Below are 7436 nucleotides of genomic sequence, written 5' to 3' on the forward strand. Positions count from 1 at the left end.
AAAAAAAAAAAAAAAAAAAAAGATTTGTCCATGGCTGATTTCTCTTGGTCAGTATTATAGAGACACACTAATACTGAAATGATTGACACACCGAGGAAAGGTACAGCCTTCCAGCCAACTCAATTAGGTGCAATGGGTGTGACAGATCTCCTAGGAATAGAATCTGTAAAAGGAATTGTAACAAAATTAAACATCTGTCAAAATCTGCTTATGATGGACCCATGCAAATCAGAGCCTGGATAAGAATGTCAGGGTGACTTATGTACCTTTTCACAGCAATAAGATATTGTTTTATTGATTTTCAGTGATTTTTCTCTACTGTGTTTTGTTTTTTGTTTTGTTAACTTCTGCTCTTAATGTTGTTATTCCTACTTTTTATTATTTCCTCTTATTATTACATTTACTCTTATTTTTCTGGTCTCTTAAGATGTAAAGTTAAATGATCTATTTAAGACTTTTTATCATTTTTTCCAAAATAAGTATTTAATGGTATATATTTTCCTCTAAGCACTGCTTTTACTGTTGTGTTTTTATTTTCATTCAATGCAAAATATGTTCTAATTTCCCTTGTGATTCTTTCATCCGTGGGTTATTTAAAGTGTATTGTTTAATTTTCAATTATTTGCAGATGTTTCAGACATGTTTCTACTTTTTTAATTTCTAGTTTAAGTTCAACTTGTTCAGAGAGTACACTCTGTATAATTAGAATTTTTCTAAGTTTTTTTATGAATAGTGTCTATTTTGATGAATGATCAATATACAACTGAATATGTATTCTGTTTTTGTGAGGGCTTTTTCTATGGTTATTTACAAGGTAAAATTAGGTGATGCAAATGTTAAAGTATTCTATATCCTTAATTACTTGTTCTATTTACTCCTATGGGTGAAGTGTTAAAATATTCAACTACAATTGTAGGTTTCCCTATGTCTCTTTTTGAGTGTACCAAGTTTGGGTTTCTTTTTTTAATGTTTATTTATTTTGAGAAAGAGAGCATGAGCAGGGGAGAAGCAGAGAGAGAGAGAGAGAATCCCAAGCAAGTTTGATGTTGTCAGTACAGAGCCCAACGCAAGGCTCCAACTCAAACATGAGATCATGACTTGAGCCGAAGCCAAGAGTTGGTCACTTAACCAACTGAGTCACCCAGGTGCCTCTCAGTATATACTAGGTTTTTTAAACATATTTTGAAATTTTGTTATAAGGCTTTTTTGATATTTTTCTTTTTCTACATTCTATTAGATTAATTGATTCTTTTGGTTCAATGAAGACTTTAATTCTTACAGTCTTTGGAGCACCATCAGGAAAGGAGTTAGGTGATGAGGGGCAGGCTGACAAAGGCATGAGTTCATTCTTGGCCAGGGACTGCACCTCTGCACACTCAGAGAAGTATCATCAGCAGCCTTGAAGCAGGGTGTCCCTGCAGACAATGGCACTGGCCATCCTTCTGATTGTTTATTGGAAGACATGTCCTTTCTCTCTTCAGACAGAGTTTCTGCACTTGGTGCAAAGAAGTTCACTATGTTTTTCTTTTTTGAAGAACATAAATATAATTGCTTCCAACCAGTCAGTCAAACTCCAAAAATACCACCAAATTCAAAGAAAAACAGGTAAATAAATAGTCATTAAAAACAATTCAAATTAACTTAAACATTGTTCCAACTCTCAAGGAGTCACCTTCTTAATCCAGACTCAAACATCTTTTGTGTTTTGTTTTATTTTAGTTCTTATTTTTTATTTTTAGAAAGAGAGAGAGCAGAGCAGGGAAGAGGAGCAGAGGGAGAGAGAGAATCTTAAGCAGGCTTTGCACTCAGCACAGAGCCCCATGTGGGACTCAATCTCACGACCTTGGGATCATAACCTGAGCCAAAATTGGAAGTCAGATGCTCAATCAATTGAACCACCCAGGTTCCCCCAGACTCAGACATCTTAAACATCCTCTCTCTTCAGCTCTTACATTCTCAATATCTTCCACGTAGATGGAAGATTCTCTCTGGGAACATTTTTGTCTCCCATACTTAGCTCCCAACTTAAAACTGTGATATCTGCCCTCCTAGTTTCTTCTCGTACTTCACCTCATTCTTAGATTTATTGGTTTTTTTCTTTCATTTCCATTATAAATTCTCTAGCTAATACTTCTGTTCTCTAATAAACTAGATCCTCATAATAATAAAAGTGACCATGAATAGGGGAGGGAACAAGAATAAAGGAGGATAAGGAGAGTAGGAGGAGCATGATCAAAAGAAAAGTACCAGGTTAACCATGCTAGAATTTCCAGAATTTTCCTTATGGGGAAGGGGAGGGTCAAAGGGGGGGTCAGAGGTTATGAATGCATATGTATTATTTGATTTCATCTGTATTGTACAAGTAAAATGGGATCTCTTGGAAAGGATCAAGGTGCAATTTTTTTTCATAGGGAGGAAAAACTTCTTTTATATCTGGGTAAGGAAGGGGCTTTATTGAAAAATAATAGAAGGGGCCACATTAATGAAACCCTTAACCTAGAGCATGAGAATTCTTAAAACTGTGAGGACTAAAGTGAGATTGCTGAGCAAGGGTTCCCAGAGACCTTGAGTGGCCTGAGCCATACATACCAATGACCCAGGAAGGTATGGTCTCCTCTGTTATTTGCTCCTGGCCCCTCAAATTTCAATAGCATATTTATACAACTGTCTAGAGCTATTGTCCCCACCTAAACAAAAGTTTTTCAGGCCAAGTCCTCATGAGAAACAAGAGTGAGATCCTCCTGCCCCAGTACCGACAGGGGTGTCAGACTCACTAATTTACTCCTGCTGGTTAAAGCCACACTAAGGGCTCACTGGCCAGGTGCAGAGAGGACATCACTTTATGGGAAGCTTTGTCCTGAGTTAAGCACCTGAATCAATTAGAGACCTTCCCCAAACTCAGCAACATTACAGAACTGGCTTCTCTCCCCAGATATTCTAATCCTGGGGGTCTCAGTACAGTGAATGACCTTTTACCTGCATAACAGCCCAGGCCAGGTCAGGTGTGCTGAAAATAGCATAGGTCCCTGCTGAGCACGTACTTATACTCCATTGGAGGCTGAGAAGCATGTCTTACTGACCCCGAGCTTGTAATTACTATGTGTTAGGATGTGTGACCCAAAGGGCTTTTCATTTAGTCAGTCCAATGTCAATTCCAGAAGGTTCTACTCCCATAACATTCCTACAAATGACCAAATATGTATTTGGAATTAATATGAAATATTCACATTTTAGAACAAAAGAACAGACTAAAACATTAGCTCATTAGATTGGTTGATAGTAATAAGGCCTTATGACATCTATGAACCAAATGACTTGCTGTATTGTGCTTCGTGATAATAATGCAATGATACTAGGTGCTCACAAACATTGAATACTAGACGTCAGGGCACATATTGTGTTATTCTATTTAATCCATGGCCTGCTTCTGCTAGTCACCTCCTTATTCTGTTCCAACTCTGACTGATGATGGATTCGGGCCACCCAGGGCCCCCCGGGAATGGACATAGTGCAGAAGGCACAAAGTAACCACAGGCCTTGTTCCAGTCCAGTTGGGAATATGCTTCTTCATTATGAGAGTTAATGCAAATGAGCACAATTTAAATGAACCTCTGCTAAATTACTCGATGGGAAGGCGATGCAAGAAGATTTCAAAAGGAGCCTTGCAGAGAGGGAAAGAGTAGAACCACAAGTGGTAATGGCCATCTCATTTCCTGCCAGAATTCTCATCAGAGCACACCACTTCTCTGCTTCTCTGCTTTATCAATCAGTAAAATGAGAGCCTCATGACAATAAGGCACATAGCCCAGAGATCATGATTAAATGTAATAGTCAAAATCAGCTTCAACAGAATTAGCTCTCCCTAAGAAGGAGGGTGAAGGATTGCTTTCAAAAAAAAAAAAAAAGTATAAGGTTGCTTAACCTCTCTGGTTTCAGTTCCTCTTCCGTCAAATAAGTTGCTGAACTTCATTTTCTCTAGACTCCCAAGTATCCAGCACCCCCTTCCCACCACTTGACTAAACGTGCACAGGAGACTGGAGTTCGTGGCAGGGGGAAAGAAGATGCGCAGTGTGGCTTCTGAGGAACAGGGCTTCTGGGAAGCTTTGGAATAAACCTACTCTCCTCAAAGCTGACACTCTGTCCCCCAAAACCCTCCAAAATAAGCTGTTCCCAGTATTTCTCTTCTTACCTGCTTGAAGTAGAGAAAAAACAATGAACCAAAAGTTGCAAGACCAGATTTCTATCCCAAGTCTCAACTAGCTGTGTGGTCTTTGTGGTTAACCTCCCTGGAGAGTTTCCTCAATTGAAAAAGGCAGAATTGGACCAGGTGTTCTCTAAGATCCCTTCCAACTCTGAAACTTGAAGTAATACAAGTCATATGGAATACAGGAATTTATGACCTAAACTCCTCAAGCCTTGACCTCAACAGTGACCCAGAACGCAAATCAAATGGTATCTTGGAAGGAAATGGCTCCCTAGACGTGTTATTGATGAGCACTTAATTTTCACACCAGATTTACATTTCATACAGAAATTACCTAGTCCCCTATTTAGAATGTCAATTCCAGCTACAGTTCCAGTGTTGATTTGAATATAAAATTTCACATAAAACATATTTCTTCTAATTTTTGATTTCTGTTCTGCTTGGTAGCTAAGAGATGGTGGATATGTGGTCTTTCTTCCAACAGCCAAAGATTTATTAAATTAACAAGCAGAAAATAACAGTTCAATAAATATTTTTGAATAAGTGAAGAATACAAACAGGTGACATTTCTAACCAATTTATTTCCTGCCATTTATGTGGGTTCCACATGAAAGTGACCAAACCCATAATTATTGTGCCTCATTATAATCTGGGAACTATGGTAAGTTCTGGAGCTTCAGAAATGAAGAGATCATGATCTAGTTTGAAAAGGGAGAAAATAGAGTAAATGGTGAAAGACAACGCAGTCATACATAGTCAGCTTTACTTGAAACTGCCACCATAAATTTGATTAAGTTTTTATGAAAATTTTGTATTTTTCTGCAAATACACAATCCCTCTGTGTGTGTAGGGTAGGGACATGACACTTATTTACAACTCTGTGCTTATACATGCTTGGTGGCCCAGAATGTGACAGTGGAGGTATTTGGAAGGATCATTTCTATGGGAAACTATAGAGAAGGACCTAGAAGTCAACATCTTGGGTGGGGGGAAGTTGTATCATCTCACATTCCCACTAACAATGTATGAGATTTGCACTCTCTCCACATTCTTGCTAATGTATCATTTTGCTGATATCTTTATGTTAGCCATCCTAGTTGGTGGGAATTGGCATCAACTGGTTTTATTTTACATTTTCCTAACATCTAAATAATAATGATGCTGAAAACCTCTTCATGTGCCAATTAGCCATTTGTATATTTTCTTGGTGATGTATCTATTCAAGTCTTTCATCATTTTTACTGGGCTGTTTGTCATTTTATTGTTAATTTTTAGGGGTTCTTTATATATTTTGTACCCAAGTCCTTTTCCAATATATGTACCTCAAATATTTTCTCCCAGTCTGTGGCTTGCCTGTTCATTTTTGTAAAGTTGCCTTCAAATGTGCAGAAATATTTAATTTTGATGAATTTAATTTAAATTTTTATTTTATGTTATAGTTTTAATGTCCTAATAAATCTGTTTCTGCCCCCCCCCAAGATTCTGAAGCTACTCTGTTTCTTCTAGAATCCTTATAGTTCTTGCTAATTTTTTAAGTCTTTGATCCATCTGAAATTAATTTTTGTTCACATAGAAAGATAAGAGTTGAGGTTTATTTTTTGCCATTGAAGTGTTCAGTTGTTCAAAGATCCATTTGGTAGTTGGTCTCTTGCAGGTCATCATGGACCAGGAGTGATCTTGGCTAAGGTTGTGCCCCCTTTTTGGGGGCTGGCAGGTAGATATTGATAAGACATCAAGATTTGTAGGTGTCTATTACTCTGAACTACAGCAGAATCAAGAGTTAAGCCTTTTGAGACATATTATTACAAGATCTTCTCTTTCACAGTTAGGATATTTATAATCCGAAATTATAAAATTTTCAGCTGATAAAACTTTCCAAATAATTTCTCCTCCTCCCCTCACTCCTGGCCCATCCTGCTACAGCACTCACCTTCTCTTCTTAAAGTGCTTTATTTGACCCTGGCACAGGTTATGTTACCACTGATTCCATGTCCCCAAACTCATCTTCTGTATTTCTTTCTATTGCTTTGTCTTAGTCACAATGTCTAGTTGTGTTTTCTTCCTGAGAAGATCTATCATGTTACTCAAATATTCAGGGGAATTTTATTCTCTTTATGAAAACTGACTTAGTAGAATGAGGTGCCTCCCTCAGGTAGTAGTTTACTGTGAGAGAAATTAAGAAATTTGACTTGCTCTCCCATGGACAGATGGCAGCCTCATGAGTAAGAAGGTGGGAAAGATACAGAATAGAACTTTCCAAGCTCTCCCAGGCTTTAATGACAAGGTGGAGGCCCAAGTGGGCTCTTTGCCCTTGGCAGTTGAAATCACAAAGAAAATCTGTCTGACTTTATCAAATCAGGTCTCCTGATTTGCTCAGAGTCTTCAGTTTGAACAGAGAGGCAAGAATCCTCAGGCATGTGAGGAAAGCATCTAATATAACAGATAGAGCAAACCAAACAGAAAAAGGGAGGGCTGACCCTAACTGAGACCATCTAGGACCTAGGCACTATTCTAAGTACTTTACATGCATTTACTCAATTAACCCTGACACTGGCATTTGCATTAATACTATTATTATCTCCATTGAAAAGATGAAGAAGCTGAAGCATAAAGACACTAAGTTATGTGCCCAAGTTCACACATCTGGTAAGTGGGGACACTATTATTTTAACCAGGCAATCTAGCTTGAATCTATACTGTTAGCCACTAAGACAAAAAGGTAGTAATAAGTAAATAGAACAGCACACACTTGTTACTAATAGAGACAATGCAGAGAAAATAGGACTTCAAAAAATAACAATAATATCCTCTGAAATATAAGAGAAAGAATCTCATGTCAGAAACAAGACAAATGGAGCTCCTGAGTGGCTCAGTTGTTTAAGTGTCTGACTTCCACTGAGATCATGGTCTCACGGTTCCAGTTGGTGAATTTGAGACCCACATCAGGCTCTGCACTGTCAGAGCCTGCCTCAGATCATTGGTCTCCCTTTCTCTCTGTCCCTCCTCCATTTGTATGCACTCTTTTTCTCTCAAAAATAAAAAAATGTTTTTTAAAAAAGAAAAGAAAATTCTATAAAATGGAGCTAATGAAGATAACCAATAGAATCTTCTTAGCAATTGCAAATATGGAAACATAAGTGAAAATGGAATCTGTGGAATGGAAGTCTTCCAGAAAGTAGAGCAAGTGATAGCTTTGTAGCTGGTCTCTTGGCTTCCAACGTTGGCCAACTTC

This window comes from Hyaena hyaena, unplaced genomic scaffold (genome assembly GCF_003009895.1).
Source record: "Hyaena hyaena isolate Hyena2069 unplaced genomic scaffold, ASM300989v1 scaffold_158, whole genome shotgun sequence".
Classification (NCBI taxonomy): domain Eukaryota; kingdom Metazoa; phylum Chordata; class Mammalia; order Carnivora; family Hyaenidae; genus Hyaena; species Hyaena hyaena.